Source organism: Loxodonta africana, chromosome 15 (genome assembly GCF_030014295.1).
Source record: "Loxodonta africana isolate mLoxAfr1 chromosome 15, mLoxAfr1.hap2, whole genome shotgun sequence".
NCBI lineage: Eukaryota > Metazoa > Chordata > Mammalia > Proboscidea > Elephantidae > Loxodonta > Loxodonta africana.
In genome coordinates, this window is record NC_087356.1 from 73,166,998 (window position 1) to 73,184,130 (window position 17,133).

The window sequence follows — 17,133 nt, forward strand, 5'->3', positions numbered from 1 at the left end:
AGCTTCAGAAGCCTTCAGGCTGGCTCTTTCCAGTATTTCTCCCAAAGGACATACTGCCTTACCAACTGCCCATCTCCTTCCCCATTAGGCACAAAACCAGGCTTCCACCCTACACCAAAATCATTCTCGTCAAATTAGTTTGGTGGCCGGCGTGTCCTTGGTGCCTCTTGTCTCCAGGTGGAGGAAACCTCAGGGCACCATTACTGTTTCCATTGGTCACTGGAGCCCCCTTCTGTGAGGAAGGCAAGCAGTGTGAGCAAATATCCGTGGAGGCAGCAGAGCCCATTAGTCAAGCGCATGAGCACTGCACAGGGTTGATGGTCCACACCTGCCTCCCAGGGTTACCATGAGGATGAGATCCAGGGTAGACACAAACAGGCTCTGGGACCTGGGACACCCCACACACATCAGGAGTTGCTGTGATGCCTTCAGCACAATGGCCAATGTCTTCTGCTTTTCTTAATTTAATTCCTTAAGGAGGGTGTCATGGATTGAATAATGTCACCTTGGCTAGGTCATGATTCCCAGTATTGTGTGGTTGTTCTCCATTTTGTGATGGTAATTTTCTGTTAAAGAGGATTAGGGCGGGATTGTAAAACCCTTACTAAGGTCACATCCCTGATTCAAGGTAAAGGAAGTTTCCCTGAGGTATGGCCTGCACCACGTTTTATCTTATAAGAAGTGAAAGGGAAGCAAGGAGATAGTTGCCAACCTCATACCACCAAGAAAGCAGTGCCATCAGCACAGTGTGTCCTCTGGACCCAGGGTCCCTGTATGAAGAAGCTCCTAGTCTAGGGGAAGATTGATGAGAAGGCCAACAAAGAGAAAAAGGCTTCCCCTGGGGCTGACACCCTGAATTTGGACTTGTAGCCTACTAGACTGTGAGAGAATGTTTGTTTGTTAAAGTCATCCACTTGTGGTATTTCTGTTACAGCAGCACTAGATGACTAAGACAGAGGAATGTAGAAAAATCCAGCTCCATGTGGGGCTACAGCTAGCCCGTTGCTGTCGAGTCTAGTCCAACTCATTGTGACCCTATAGGACAGAGTATAACTGCCCCACAGAGTTTCCAAGGAGTGCCTGGTGGATTCGAACTGCTGACGTTTTGGTCACAGCTAAGTTTCCCGTGCTAAGTCACAGCTAAGCTAGTTTAAATGCCTTCCTTCAAGTTAATTGTTCAAACAATTTCTTATTATCTATGTAACTCTGGGCAAGTTACTTAACTTTACCATGCCTTCACTTCTTCATCTGTTAAATAGGGATAATAGAACCTACTTCATATGGCTGTTATGGGGATTAAATGAGTTAACGAATATAAATTGCTTTGAACGTTGCCTGACATACTGCCTTTTTTTTTTTTTTTAAGAGCTGTTTTCAGATTTTCTGGTTCAAATACTAGGTTGTTCTCTGGTTAATTGAGAGACCTTAGAGAAGTTGCTTCACTGTTCTGTGTCTCTGCTCTTTCATCTATAAAATGGGGATAATAACAAATATTAGCTATTATTATCCCCATAATGCCCAATACCCCCATGTGTCTGTCAGTTTGTCGTACTTTGGGGGCTTGTGCGTTGCTGTGATGCTGGAAGCTATGCCACCGGTATTCAGATACCAGCAGGGTCACCCATGGAGGACAGGTTTGAGCTGAGCTTCCAGACTAAGACAGACTAGGAAGAAGGACCCGGCAGTCTACTTCTGAAAAGCATTACCAGTGAAAACCTTATGAATAGCAGCAGAACACTGTGGAAGATGAGCACCCCAGGTTGGAAGGCACTCAAAAGATGACTGGGGAAGAGCTGCCTCCTCAAAGTAGAGTCGACCTTAATGACGTGGATGGAGTAAAGCTTTCAGGACCTTCATTTGCTGATGTGGCACGACTCAAAATGAGAAGAAACAGCTGCAAACATCCATTAATAATTGGAACCTGGAATGTACGAAGTATGAATCTAGGAAAATTGGAAATCATCAAAAATGAAATGGAACGCATAAACATCAATATCCTAGGCATTAGTGAACTGAAATGGACTGGTACTGGCCATTTTGAATGGGACAATCATATCATCTACTATGCTGGGAATGACAACTCAAAGAGGAATGGTATTGCGCTCATCGTCAAAAAGCACATTTCAAGATCTATCCTGAAGTACAATGCTGTCAGTGATAGGATAATATCCACACGCCTACAAGGAAGACCAGTTAATACGACTATTATTCAAATTTACGCACCAACCACTAGGGCCAAAGATGAAGAAATAGAAGATTTTTAGCAGCTGCTGCAGTCTGAAATTGATTGAACATGCAATCAAGATGCACTGATAATTACTGGCGATTGGAAGGCAAAAGTTGGAAACAAAGAAGAAGGATCAATAGTTGGAAAATATGGCCTTGGTGATGGAAACAATGCTGGAGGTCAAATGATAGAATTTTGCAAGACCAACGATTTCTTCATTGCAAATACCTGCTTTCACCAACATAAACAGCACGAACCTCGCCAGATGGAACACACAGAAATCAAACTGACTACATCTGTGGAAAGATACGATGGAAAAGCTCACTATCATCAGTCAGAACAAGGCCAGGGGCCGAATGTGGAACAGACCATCAATTGCTCATATGCAAGTTCAAGCTGAAACTGAAGAAAATCAGAGCAAGTCCACAAAAGCCAAAATATGACCTTGAGTATATCCCACCTGAATTTAGAAACCATCTGAAGAACAGATTTGACGCATTGAACACTAGTGGCCAAAGATGAGACAAGTTGTGGAATGACATCAAGGACATCATCCATGAAGAAAGTAAGAGGTCACTGAAAAGACAAGAAAGAAAGAAAAGACCAAGATGGATGTCAGAGGAGACTCTGAAACTTGCTCTTGAGCGTCGAGCAGCTAAAGCAAAAGGAAGAATTGATGAAGTAAAAGAACTGTACAGAAGATTTCAAAGGGCGTCTTGAGAAGACAAAGTAAAGTATCATAATGACACGTGCAAAAAGCTGGAGATGGAAAACCAAAAGGGAAGAACACGCTCAGCATTTCTCAAGCTGAAAGAACTGAAGAAAAAATTCAAGCCTCTACTTGCAATAGTGAAGGATTCCATGGGGAAAATATTAAACGACACAGGAAGCATCAAAAGAAGATGGAAGGAATACACAGAGTCATTATACCAAAAAGAATTAGTTGATATTCAACCATTTCAAGAGGTGGCATATGATCAGGAACCGATGGTACTGAAAGAAGAAGTCCAAGCTGCTCTGAAGGCATTGGTGAAAAACAAGGCTTCAGGAGTTGATGGAATATCAATTGAGATGTTTCAACAAACAGATGCAGCACTGGAGGTGCTCACTCATCTATGCCAAGAAATATGGAAGACAGCTTCCTGGCCAACTGACTGGAAGAGATCCATATTTATGTCTATTCCCAAGAAAGGTGATCCAACCGAATGTGGAAATTATAGAACAATATCATTAATGTCACACGCAAGCAAAATTTTCCTGAAGATCATTCAAAAGTGGCTGCAGCAGTATATTGACAGGGAACTGCCAGAAATTCAGGTCGGTTTCAGAAGAGGACGTGGAACCAGGGATATCATTGCTGATGTCAGATGGATCCTGGCTGAAAGCAGAGAATACCAGAAGGATGTTTACCTGTGTTTTATTGACTATGCAAAGGCATTCGACTGTACGGATCACAACAAACTATGGATAACATTGCAAAGAATGGGAATTCCAGAACACTTAATTGTGCTCATGAGGAACCTTTACATAGATCAAGAGGCAGTTGTTCGGACAGAACAAAGGGATACTGATTGGTTTAAAGTCAGGAAAGGTGTGCATCAAGGTTGTATTCTTTCCCCATAATATTTAATCTGTATGCTGAACAAATAATATGAGAAGCTGGGCTATATGAAGAAGAACGGGGCATCAGGATTGGAGGAAGACTCATTAACAACCTGCGTTATGCAGATGACACAACCTTCCTTGCTGAAAGTGAAGAGGACTTGAAGCACTTACTAATGAAGATCAAAGACCACAGCCTTCAGTATGGATTGCACCTCAACAAAAAGAAAACAAAAATCCTCACAACTGGACCAATGAGCAACATCATGATAAACGGAGAAAAGATTGAAGTTGTGGAGGATTTCATTTTACCTGGATCCACAATCAACAGCCATGGAAGCAGCAGTCAAGAAATCAAAAGACACATTGCATTGGGCAAATCTGCTGCAAAGGACCTCTTTAAAGTGTTAAAGAGCAAAAATGTCACCCTGAAGACTAAGGTGCGCCTGACCCAAGCCATGGTATTTTCAATCACATCGTATGCATGTGAAAGCTGGACAATGAGTAAGGAAGATCAAAGAAGAGTTGACACCTTTGAACTGTGGTGCTGGCGAAGAATATTGAATATACCATGGACTGCCAAAAGAACCAACAAATCTGTCTTGGAAGAAGAACAGCCAGAATGCTCCTTAGAGGCAAGGATAGCGAGACTGCGTCTTACATACTTTGTACATGTTGTCAGGAGGGATCAGTCCCTGAAGAAGGACATTATGCTTGGCAGAGTACAGGGTCAGCGGAAAAGAGGAAGACCCTCACTGAGGTAGATTGACAGAGTGGCTGCAACCAGGAGCTCAAGCATAACAATGATTGTAAGGATGGCGCAGGACCAGGCAGTGTTTGGTTCTGTTGTGCATAGGGTCGCTATGAGTCGGAACCGACTCGATGGCACCTAACAACAACAACAATGCCCAATAACGTGCAAATTTTCTAATTTTGCTCCCTACTCAATGCAGAGCAAAAGGCATACAATATTACACCAGGTGGACATCGTCTGAAGCACAGTCCTTGGCTCTGGACACTAAGATATTCTTACAGGCCACAAGGTAGCACCTCTGGGGTTAAGGACAGGTAGGTCTCCCTGGGTCCCTGACATGGTGGAAGGCAGTAAGACTGTGGAACACATGGTACAGCACTTGTAAGCCATAGGAAATGGACATGAATAAAGGGGAAGGAGCAGGCTACCTTTTCCACAGAGTGGGGATGAGTAAGGGGAGAAGGAAGGAGTAGCAAGGAGGGGGAAGGAAGCTTACGTCTCCACCATAGCTGAACTGCATCCATCAAACTCAGCCTTATCTGCCAAAGAATAACCAAGCCATCACGACTGAGAAGTAACAGCTATGGCCTACTGGGATATCAAGGTCCTCAAAGACTTTATTTCTAGTTGCCTCTTCTCTCTGATGGAGTCTCTGGTGGTGCATAATGGTTACGCACTCGACTGCTAGCCAAAACAACGGAGATTCAAGTCCATCAAGGGATGCCTCAGAAGAAAGGCCTGGCTATTTACTTCTGAAAAATCAGTCACTGAAAACACCACAGAGCACAGTTCTACACTTATGCACATGGGGTTACCATGAATTGGAATGGACACAACAGCAACTGGTTTGGTTTGGTTGCTCACTCATACTTCATTTTGCTTGTTTCAACAGTTCATCAGGATGTAAAAAGTTTTGAATAAGAAATCCAGTTTCACAGATGGACTACAGTGAGAAAAGATGAAGAAATTTACCAAGGTAATTGAGTAACTTGGGTCTCTCCACCACCCCACCAGGTCTCTTTGGTTGTGTACAGGGTTCTCAACTTTGGCTACTCATTAGAATCATCACCTGAGGAGCTTTAAAGATTACTGCTGCCTCCTTGTTAGACCATGGGCAGGGTTTGCTAAATCCCAACTAATATAAGCCCTTAGCACTGAACTCAGCACCTTGTAAGCCGTTAACAAATGTCAGCCATCATTCCGAGGAAAGCTTCATTTATGAAAATGAACTTAAACTCATAAATGGATACCACCATATGCTTTATCTTAGTATTCAGTTAAGCAGAAATTTTTCCTAGAGCACATCAATTATGACTGTTTATAAAAAAAATGTGTCCATTTCAACCTGCCAGGAAAGTATCTCCAAGGAAAAGTTTGGTATCTGTATAGTAGTGCTCAATCCTCTTCTTCAGATTTCTGTTATTTTTCATTTTCCCTACTCTTCCTCCAGTATTCTTCTCAACCAGTGATTCTGATTAGTTGGGAAAATGAAATCAATAGTATTATCACCAGGAAACTGCTGGCTTGCCTTTTATATAAATGCCTTCTATATTTCAAAACAAAGCGCTGAGTGGAATCATTCAATAAGCATTTGGTGTTTGATATTATTTGGTACAATTTCTGCCAAGAGAAAACTAATCACACTCATTGGCCTCCACATTGAATGTGAGAAAATTGAAGGGGAAGGTGGAGGAATGGTGAAGAGGATGTCAAGGGATGTCAAAGAACACATTTATTACATAACACTTCAACAATGGAAATAAATTACAAAAATTAAATAAGATACATAATCTTAAAAAAAAAAAATTACTGCTGCCTGAGTCTCACCTTCCAAGACTCTGATTTATTTGGTCTGAGGCCTGGACATAGGGAGTTTTTATTGTAGTAAATACATAGGTAACAAAACATTTGCCAGTTCTATAATCTACACACGTACAGTTCAGTGACATTATGCTCATCATGCTGTTCAGCCATCATCACTAACTGTTCCTGAATTTTTCCATCACTCCTAACAGATGCTCAGTGTGGACACAGGGATTTTTAAACACTCTGGAGTTGGTTCTACTGTGCAGCCAAGGTTGAAAACCACTGCTTGAGTGTATTGGACTTCTTAGATAATAAATAAAACCCACACGTTACCTGGGAAGTTGTTGTTGTTAAATGCCATCGAGTTGGCTCCAACTTACAGTGACCCTATGTACAACAGAACAAAACACTGCCCAGTCCTGCGCCATCCTCACCATCCTTATGCTTGAGCCCATTGTTGCAGCCACTGCGTCAATCCAACCGTTGAGGGTCATCGTCTTTTTTGCTGACCCTCTACTTTACCAAGCACGATGTTCTTTTCCAGGGACTGATCCCTCCTGACAACATGTTCAAAGTATGTGAGATGAAGTCTCGCCATCCTTGCTTGTAAGGAGCATTCTGGGTGTATTTCTTCCAAGACAGATTTGTTTGTTCTTCTGATAGCCTATGGTATAGCCAATATTCTTTGCCAGCAGCATAATTCAAAAGTATCAATTCTCTCCTTGGTCTTCTTTATTCACTGTCCAGCTTTTGCAGGCATATCATGGCTTGGGTCAGGTGCACCTTAGTCCTCAAAGTGACATCTTTGCTTTTTTAACACTTTAAAGAGGTCTTTTGTAGCAGATTTGCCCAACGCAATACATCGTTTAATTTCCTGACTGCCACTTCCATGGGAGTTAACCATGGATTCAAGAAAAATGAAATCCTTAACAATGTCAATCTTTTCTCCATTTATCATGACATTGCTTACTGGCCCAGTTATGAGAATTTTTGTTTTCTTTATGTTGAGGTGTAATCCATACTGAAGGCTGTAGTCTTTGATCCTCTTCACTTTCAGCAAGCAAGGTTGTGTCATCTGCATATTGCAGGTTGTTAATGAGTCTTCCATCAATCCTGATGCCACATTCTTCTTCATACAGTTCAGCTTAGTAAATATTTGATAAGTGAATGAATTAAGCAAAATCAAGATGCCAAGAAGGATTTCCATAATCTTGAGAAGAAAAATTCAATGAGGGGACAGAAAGTCAGATAGGTATGAAAGACCAGGTAGTAAACAAGTTCTGAGACGGCAGGAGAGGATGAGACTCAAAACACTGGCGGCAGAATTAGCCTTAGATAGAAGAGGGGCCTCAAGAGGGAAGGAGGACAGGATGAGTAGAACTTCAGGTAGCTCCTAGGTATGAGATGAAGAAGTTGAAGGATTCCTCTATTTTATTTTTTTAAAGTAGTATTAAGGATTTATCAGCTGAGATGAAGTGGAGGAAGTGGTGAGACTGTGGGTTTCAGGAGTACAGGAGATTCGAGATAGTTACAGTGAGAAGAGAATAGAGCTGGGTACGGGAAGAAAAAAAAAGCTTCATGGGCAGTGCAGAGCATCAAGTTTAGTTTGTTGTTAGTTGCTGCTGAGTCATCCCCACCTGATGGTGACTCCATGCACAACAGAACAAAACAGTGCCTGGTCCTGTACCATCCCCAGGATTGGCTGAGAATTGGACGACTCTGATTCATAGGGTTTTCACTGGCTGATTTTTGGAGTACATCAGCAGGCCTTTCTTCCTAGTCCATCTTAGTCTGGAAGCACTGCTGAAACCTGCTCGGTATCACAGCAACACACACGCCTCCACTAACAGAGGGGTGGTGGCTGCACATGAAGTGCACTGGTTTGCACTGCAGGCAAGACTTCTACCACCGAACCACCACTGCCCCCAAAAAGTTAAGCTTAGCTTAGAAACCACACATTCAGGGTGGCACCAATCCATGTTTTCATGTGATTTCCTTCTATAGCACTCAACAGCCTCGGGGAAGACAAGGTGGGTAGTTGCATGGATCCAAGGCTGGGGTTGCAAGGTGGTTTCAATAAAAGGACAATAATGGGGTATGAGAGTTACGGTATTGGGAATAAAGTGACTGAAGTAATGGGTTATGGATATAAGCAGGATGGAGAAGAAAGTGAAGCTATGAGGCAGCTTATAGTTGTGATAATATTGAGTAGTCAAGTGATTGGCCTACAAAGGGTCAAAGGATAGGAGCATGTCATCCTGTCATTACCAGCTGAAGCAACAGCGAATATTCATTCTATACAAAAAATGAGTTATAGGTATGGAAGAGAGAAAAAAGTATCTGTCTTCAAAAAACAGAAAAATTACCATGGAAAAATTGTATTTGATATATATTCCATATGGACCTAAAACCAACAGAGTGAAATTAGAAAAAACAGATGTGACCCAATGTTAAAAAAAAAAAAAAACTCTAAGAATCATGTTGTTGTTATTAGGTGCTGTCAAGCTGGTTCCAACTCATACCAACCCTACGTATAACAGAACAAAATGTTGCTCCATCCTGTGCCATCCTCACAATAGTAGGTACGCTTGAGCCCATTGTTGCAGCCACTCTGTCATTCCGTCTTGTCCAGGGTCTTTCTCTTTTTCTTTGACCCTCTACTTTACCAAGCATGATGTCCTTCTTCAAGGCTGGCCCCTCCTGATAATGTGGCCAAAGTCTTGTCATTCTAGCTACTAAGGAGCATTCTGGTTGTATTTCTTCTAAGACTGATTTGTTTGTTCTCCTGGCAGTTCACAGTATATTCAATATTCTTTTGCCAACACCACAGTTCAAGTGCATCAATTTTTTTTTTTTTTTAACATTGGCCAGCATGTAAGGTGACTGAAAAGACCATGGTTTAGGTTAGGCACCTTAGTACCGGTCAGCTATTTTGTAGAATGTCCCACAATTGGAGTTTGTCTGATGTTTTACTCATGATTAGACTGGGGTTATCAGTTTGGGGGAGCTCTGGTGGTGCAGTGGTTAAGAGTTCAACTGCTAACAAAAAGGTCATTGGCTCGAATCCACCAGCTATTCATTGGAAACCCCATGGGGCGGCTCTACTCTCTCCTACAGGGTTGCTGTGTGTCGGAATTGACTCAACAGCCACGGGTTATGGTTTTAGGGAGGAAGACTACAAAGGTAAAGTGCCCTTCTCAACACATCACATCAAGGGTACATACTACCAACATGACTTAATCACTACTGATGCTGGCTGACCTTGATCACCTGGTTGAGGCAGTGTTTGTCAAGTTTCTCCACTACAAAGTTACAATTTATTTCCCCTTTCCATACCAAATATTGCTTTTTTTATTATTATTATGTGTCATGATTGAATTGTGTCCCCCCAAAAATGTGTGTGTCAACTTGGTTGGGCCATGATACCCAGTGTTCTGTGGTCGTCCTCCATTTTGTGATTGTAATTTTATGTTGAAAGGATTAGAGTGGGATTGTAACACCCTTACCAGGTCACATCCCTGATCCAATGTAAAGGGAGTTTCCCTAGAGACAAAAGGAAAGGGAAGCAAGCAGAGAGTAGGAACCTAACACCACCAAGAAAGAAGCATCGGGAGCAGAGCTCATCCTTTGGACCTGAGGTTCCTGCACTGAGATGCTCCCAGACCAAGGGAAGACTTAGGACAAGGACCTTCCTCCAGAGCCGACAGAGAGAGAGAGCCTTTCCTTGGGGCCAGCGCTCTGAATTAAGACTTCTAGCCTATTGGACTGTGACAGAATAAACTTCTCTTTGTTAAAACCATCCACTTGTGGTATTTCTGTAACAGCAGCACTAGATGACTAAAACACTGTATAATCTGCATCTGTGGGTCTAGTAATTTAAAGAAAAAATGTTGCACATTCCTAAATCAAACAATGTTGGGGACATGAGCAGGCTGGTGCTTGTTTTTATACACACTGAGGGCCAGAAAACTAAACTTTGAGACCTCTGGGGATGCAAGAATAAAGGAACTTGTTATATCCCTTGTTTTGGGAAACTGTATGGTAGAATTGTCACCTTCTCAACACATCACATCAAGGGTACATACTCAACCAGGTGATCAAGGTCAGCCAGGAGACCCAGGTTTGATTCCTGGCCAACGCACCTCAAGCACAGCCACCACCCATCTGTCAGTGGAGGCTTGTGTGTTGCTATGATGCTGAAAGGGTTTCAGCAGGGCTTCCAGACTAAGAGAGACTAGGAAGAAAGGCCTGGCGATGTACTTCTAAAAATCAACCAATGAAAACCCCATGGATCACAATGCTCTGATCTCATTGCGCATAGGGCTGCCATTAGTTGGGGGCGAACCCAATGGCAGCTAATGAGCACCTAGCAGAGGCTGGGGTGAATGTTCTGTCCTTGAGGAAGTTTTCCAAACTCACCTTGGCAAAGAGCCAGTACTCCCTAGAATGACCATCTTTTATTTGCCACCCAAAGAGTGCTGAGTAAGCGACTTCGGGTGTCTTTGCCTTTCTCTCCCTCTAACTAGAGTATGTCTGTGCTGGCGTACACTGGCACTCGTGTGCATATGTGCAGGCCTGTGTGTCGGCAAACACACTGTTTTCTGTAGTACATGGCAATCCACTGCGAGCGTGACTCCACAAGAGGATTTTGCCAAATATGGTCTTTCCTGAAAGTCTCGCTGGGGATACTTCAAATCCAGGGCTTTATTACTCATAAAGCCAGATGATGTCTCTTAAAACGCCAGCAACTTGTATTCCACAGCTTTGTAAACCCCAGCTGGGGAAATCTGACATTCTTTTAGGAGGTTCAGGGACTGCCTGTAACCACTTGTACTTTTCTCATCCCACCTCCTGCCTGAATAGAACCCCAACCCGTGTCAACCAGACACTCAGCAAATGTGTAATGAACTTACTCAGTGAACATGAAATTGACCAGGTATTTCTTCCTGTCTCCCTCACCACAAGCCCAAGACAGGGACAGATGTCACCAACCTCCTACTTACAGATAGCCCAGAGAGGTTGAAGACTCTGCTAAACATCACACAGCAAATGAAAGGGCTCTGCTGGGAGTGTGCTCTGGCTAGCTGCTGCTACTTCCCTATTCACTGCAGCCAGGAAAGACTGGGCAGCTTTCTGGTTTTTAAGACAGAAGTACATTGTGTACCACATTCAAAGCGAAATTCTAAGAATCTTGGGGTGGGAGAGATTGGTGTGTTTTGAAAGCACAAAGAGAGGGATTCGCTTGGGACAGGAGACTCTGGATTCCAACCAGAGGCCTTTTATAATGGAACGCCAGAAGCCACCCTTACAAATCAGTCCCAAAGTCTTTAGAAATAGTGGAGAAAATATGGCAGAACAAAGGCAGATAAGGAAGGGGAAAATATGCATATAAAACTTAATTTAATCCTCATGACAATCCTATATAGTATTAGAATTCCATCTAACGGATGGTAGAACTTATATGTAGATGTATACCAATGTTCATTACAGTGTTATTCGCAATAGTCAAAAGGTGGAAACCATCCTAGTGTCCATCAACTGAAGACTGGATAAACAAAATGTGGAATATACGAACAATGGAGTACTATTCAGCTATAAAAAGAAATGAAGCTCTGATACATGCCAGCGTACAGGTAAACCTTAAAAACATTATGCTAAGTGAAATAAGCCAGTCACAAAAGCACAAATATTGTAGGGTTTCGCTTACATGAAATATTCAGAATAGGCAAATCCATCAAGACAAAAGAAGATTAGTGATTGCCAGGTGGTGGAGAAGGGGACTCTAATTGAAATAAAACACAGAAAGTATTCCAGGTGATTTTAAAGTTCAGCCAACACTGAGAACCACTGGATTAAATGGGGGTAAGACTGAAGACCACCATTCGTCTGTCAGTTTGTCATACTTGGTGGTTTGTGTGTTGATATGATGCTGGAAGCTATGCCACCAGTGTTTCAAATACCAGCAGGGTCACCCATGGTGGACAGGTTTCAGTGGAGCTTCCAGACTAAGACAAACTGGGCAGAAGGACCTTGCTATCTACTTCTGGAAAAACTGGCCAGTGAAAACCTTACGGATAGCAAGAAAACACTGTCTGATATAGTGCCAGAAGATGAACCCCTCAGGTTAGAAGGCACTCAAAATACAACTGGGGAAGAGCTGCCTCCACAAAGTAGAGTCGACCTTAATGATGTCGATGGAGTCAAGCTTTCAGGGCCTTCATTTGCTGATGTGGCATGACTCAAAAGGAGAAGAAATAGCCACAAACATCAGTTAATAACCAAAACACAGAACGTACAAAGTATGAATCAAGAAAAATTGAAAGTTGTCAAAAAGGAATGCTTAGAGATTGATATCCTAGGCATTGGAGAGCTGAAAAGGACTGGTATTGGCCATTTTGAATCTGATAATCATACGGTCTACTATGCCAGGAATGACAAATTGAAGAGGAATGGCATCTTGTTCATCATCCAAAAGAACATTTCAAGATCAACCCTGAACTACAACACTGTCACTGATAGGATAACATTTATACGCCTACGAAGGAGACCAGTTAATATGACTATTATTCAGATTTACACACTAATACCAAAGATGAAGAAACTGAAGACTTTTATCAACTTCTGCAGGCTGAAACTGCTCAAACACGCGATCGAGATGCATTGATAATTACTGGTAATTGGAATGTGCAAGCTGGAAACAATGAATGATCGGTAGTTAGAGAATATGGCTTCAGTGATAGAAACAACCCTGGAGAACACATCATAGCATTTTGTAAGACCAAAGATTTATTCATTGGAGATAGCTTTTTTTCAACAACATAACTGGCAACTATACATGAACCTCGTCAGACGGAATACACAGGAATCAAATCAAACACATCTGTAGAAAGAGACGATGGAGAAGCTCAATATTATCAGTCAAAACAAGGCCAGGGGCCAACTGCAGAACAGACCATCAATTGCTCATATGCAAGTTCAAGTTGAAGCTAAAGAAAATTAAAACAAGTCCATAAGAGCCAAAGTACAAACCTGAGTCTATCCCACCTGAGTTTATAGATTATCTCGGGAATAGATTTGACACACTGAACACTAATGACTGAAGACTAGACGAGTTGTGGGATGACATCAAGGACATCATACATGAAGAAAGCAAAAGGTCATTAAAAAGATGGAAAAGAAACACTGAAACTTGCTCTTGAACATAGACTAGCTAAAGCGAAAAGAGGGAAGGATCATATAAAAGAGCTAAACAGAATATCAAAGGATGGCTCAAGAAGATAAAGTATTATAATGAAATGTGCAAAGACCTGGAGGTAGAAAAACCAAAAGGGAAGAACACACTCAGCATTTTTCAAGCTGAAAGAACTGAAGAAAAAATCCAAGTCTCAAGCTGCAATATGGAAAGATTCTATGGGCAAAAAATTGAATGATGCAGGAACCATCAAAAGAAGATGGAAGAAATACACAGAGTCATTGTACCAAAAAGAACTGGTCGACATTCAACCATTTCAGGAGGTGGTATACCATCAGGAACCCATGGTACTGAAGGAAGAAGTCCATGCTGCACTGAAGAGATCCATATTTGTGCCCATCCAAAGAAAGGTGATCCAACAGAATACGGAAATTATCAAACAATATCACTAATATCACACGAAAGTAAAATTATTCTAAAGATAAATCAAAAACTGTTGTAGTGGTAAATCGACAGGGGGCTACCAGAAATTCAAGCCAGATTCAGAAGAGGGTGTGGAATGAGGGATATCACTGTTGATGTCAGATGGATCTTGACTGAAAGCAGAGAATACAAGAAAGATGTTTACCTATGTTTTATTGACTATGCAAAGGCATTTGACTGTGTGGATCATAACAAATTACAGATAACACTGTGAAGAATGGGAATTTCAGAACACTTAATTGTGCTCATGTGGAACCTGTACATAGACCAAGAGGCAGTTGTTCAAACAGAACAAGGAGAGATACTGTGTAGTTTAAAATCAGGAAAGGTGTGCATCAAGGTTGTATCATTTCACCGTACCTATTCAATCTGTATGCTGCGCAAATAATCTAAGAAGCCGGACTATATGAAAAAGAATGTGGCATCAGGATTGGAGGAAGACTCATTAACAACTTGCGTTATGCAGATGACACAACCTTGCTTGCTGAAAGTGAAGAGGACTTGAAGTAGTTACTGATGAAGATTAAAGACTGCAGCCTTCAGTATGGATTACACTCAACACAAAGAAAACAAAAATTCTCACTGCTGGACCATCATGATAAATGGAGAAAAGACTGAACATGTCAAGGATTTCATTTTACTTGGATCCACAATCAACAGCCATGGAAGCAGCAGTCAAGAAATCAAACAACATATTACATTGGGAAATCTTCTGCAAAAGACCTCTTTAAAGTCTTAAAGAACAAAGATCTCACTTTGAGGACTAAGGTGTGCCTGACCCAAGCCACAGCATTTTCAATTGCCTCATATGCATGTGAAAGCTGGACAGTGAATAAGGAAGACCAAAGAAGAATTGATGTCTTTGAACAATGGTGTTGCCGAAGAATACTGAATATTCCAATGGACAGACAGAAGAATGAACAAATCTGTCCTCCAAGTAGTACAGTCAGAATGCTCCTTAGAAGCAAGAATGGCAAGACTTCATCTCCCGTACTTTGGACATGTTATCAGAAGGGACCAGATCCTGGAGAAGGACATCATGCTTGGTAAAAGAGGGGGTCAGCAAAAAAGAGGAAGACGCTCAACGAGATGGACTGACACAGTGGCTGCAACAATGGGCTCAAACATAACAATTGTGAGAATGGTGCAGGACAGGGCAGTGTTTCGTTCTGTTGTACACAGGGTCACTATGAGTCGGAACTGATTGGATGGCACCTAACAACAACAACAAGAAGAACACTGATGGCAGGAGACAAGCCAAGATATTATTAAATTTTCCAAGCAAGTAAATGATGAGAAAGACCTTCACTAAGGCAGGGTCAGTAAGAAATGAAAAGAGGATGGATTTTAGGGATTTAAAAACAAAACTTTCATGCGGAGAGGTTTAATAACATGCTCAAGGTCAACAGCTAGAGAGCTGAAAAACTAGAATATCAACTTAGGTCTGCCAAACCTAATAACCCAGTGCCCTCGAGTCAATTCCAACTCACAGCAACCCTATAGGACAGAGCAGAACTGCCCCATAGAGTTTCCAAGGAGCGCCTGGCGGATTCGAACTGCTGACCCTTTGGTTAGCAGCCGTAGCACTTAACCGCTATGCCACCAGGGTTTCCGTCAAACCTAATAGCCTATACAATATTCTAATATTTCCAGGATGTTTGCCTGACAGAGGTAGCGAAGACACTGAGATAGTATTTTCCCACACCTCCTAGACTGGTCACTCTACAAAGCATCAGGCAGGAAGATGTGGAATCGCACACACATATGCACACAGCGATGCAGCTGAGACCTCTGAGTTCCACCACCAAACGGGACTCGTCCTACAACCCTGGTAAAGGGTCCTTTGTTGAAAGTCATAATTCCATTCAACAAACAACACCTCAGTGTACAAAGCACAAATTAAATTTAAGTCTTTGAGGATGGATACGCCATTGTTCCCACCCTCAAGGAAATTACGATACCGAGTGGGGGAAGTGAGGTGTAAACAACCAGCCGCAGTACAAGGCAGAATGGGAGGGTGACAGGATCACAAGTCACTTCGGCTCATGGCACTGGGGAGGGTCTTCGGGTAAGTAGCATTGGATCTGGATCCTGAAGCCTAAAGACTTTCATGGGTAGCGGAGACGAGAAAGGTAGCCCAGGCTGAAAGGAAATAAAAAAACAAAGGCCTGGAGAAATCCATGGAAGCCAAGAAGATAAAGAAGAGACTGGAAACTATGATGAACAATTTAGGCTGTATTCAGTAGGCAACGGGAAACTAAGAAAGTTTTGAAAGGATTGAGTACAGAGGCACTGTAAGACCTGCTGAAAGAAAGATAGCTTCAGCAGTAGAACAACATGGATCAGTGATTAGGAGGCAACACAGTAATCAAGACAGAGCTCAGGAAAGCTTGAGCTGCAGCAGTGAGTCAAGACAGAAGGCTGGACAGACATAAGAGAAACTGCAGAAATAAAATGATTAGAAATTTGTCATGAATTTGGCGAAGGGTCAGGATGAAGCTCAATCAGATTTCTATCTTTCACGACTAGAAGAATAAAGATAATAGAAACTGAGCTAAGCATCAAAGATTTTTGAAAAATGAAGAAAGAGAAAATGATCATTTCAGGTCGAAAACCAAACTCGTTGCTATAGCATCGATTTTGACTCATCACGCCACCATGTGTTACGGAGCAGAACTGCTTCAGAGGGTTTTCTTGGCTGTAGTCTTTACGGAAGCAGATCACCAGGCCTTTCTTCTGCAGTACTGCTGGATGGATTCAACTCGTCAGCCTTTAAGTTAGTAGTCAACCACAAATCTCTTGCCCCATCCAAGAACTTAATTCCAGATCAGGCATACTAAATTTGAAGTGCCATTAGGACAACCATGTGACAACGTACACTGAGCTGTTTGAGACATGAGCTAGAGCAGAGGTCTGTAAATTATGCCTTGTGGGCAGCCTGTTTTTGTAGGTAAAGTTTTATTAGAATACACCCATGCCCATTTGTTCGCTGTCTATTGTTGCGTTCACTCCATAGTAGCAGACTTGTGTAGTAGAACAGAGACTATATGGCCTGCAAGCCTGAAACAC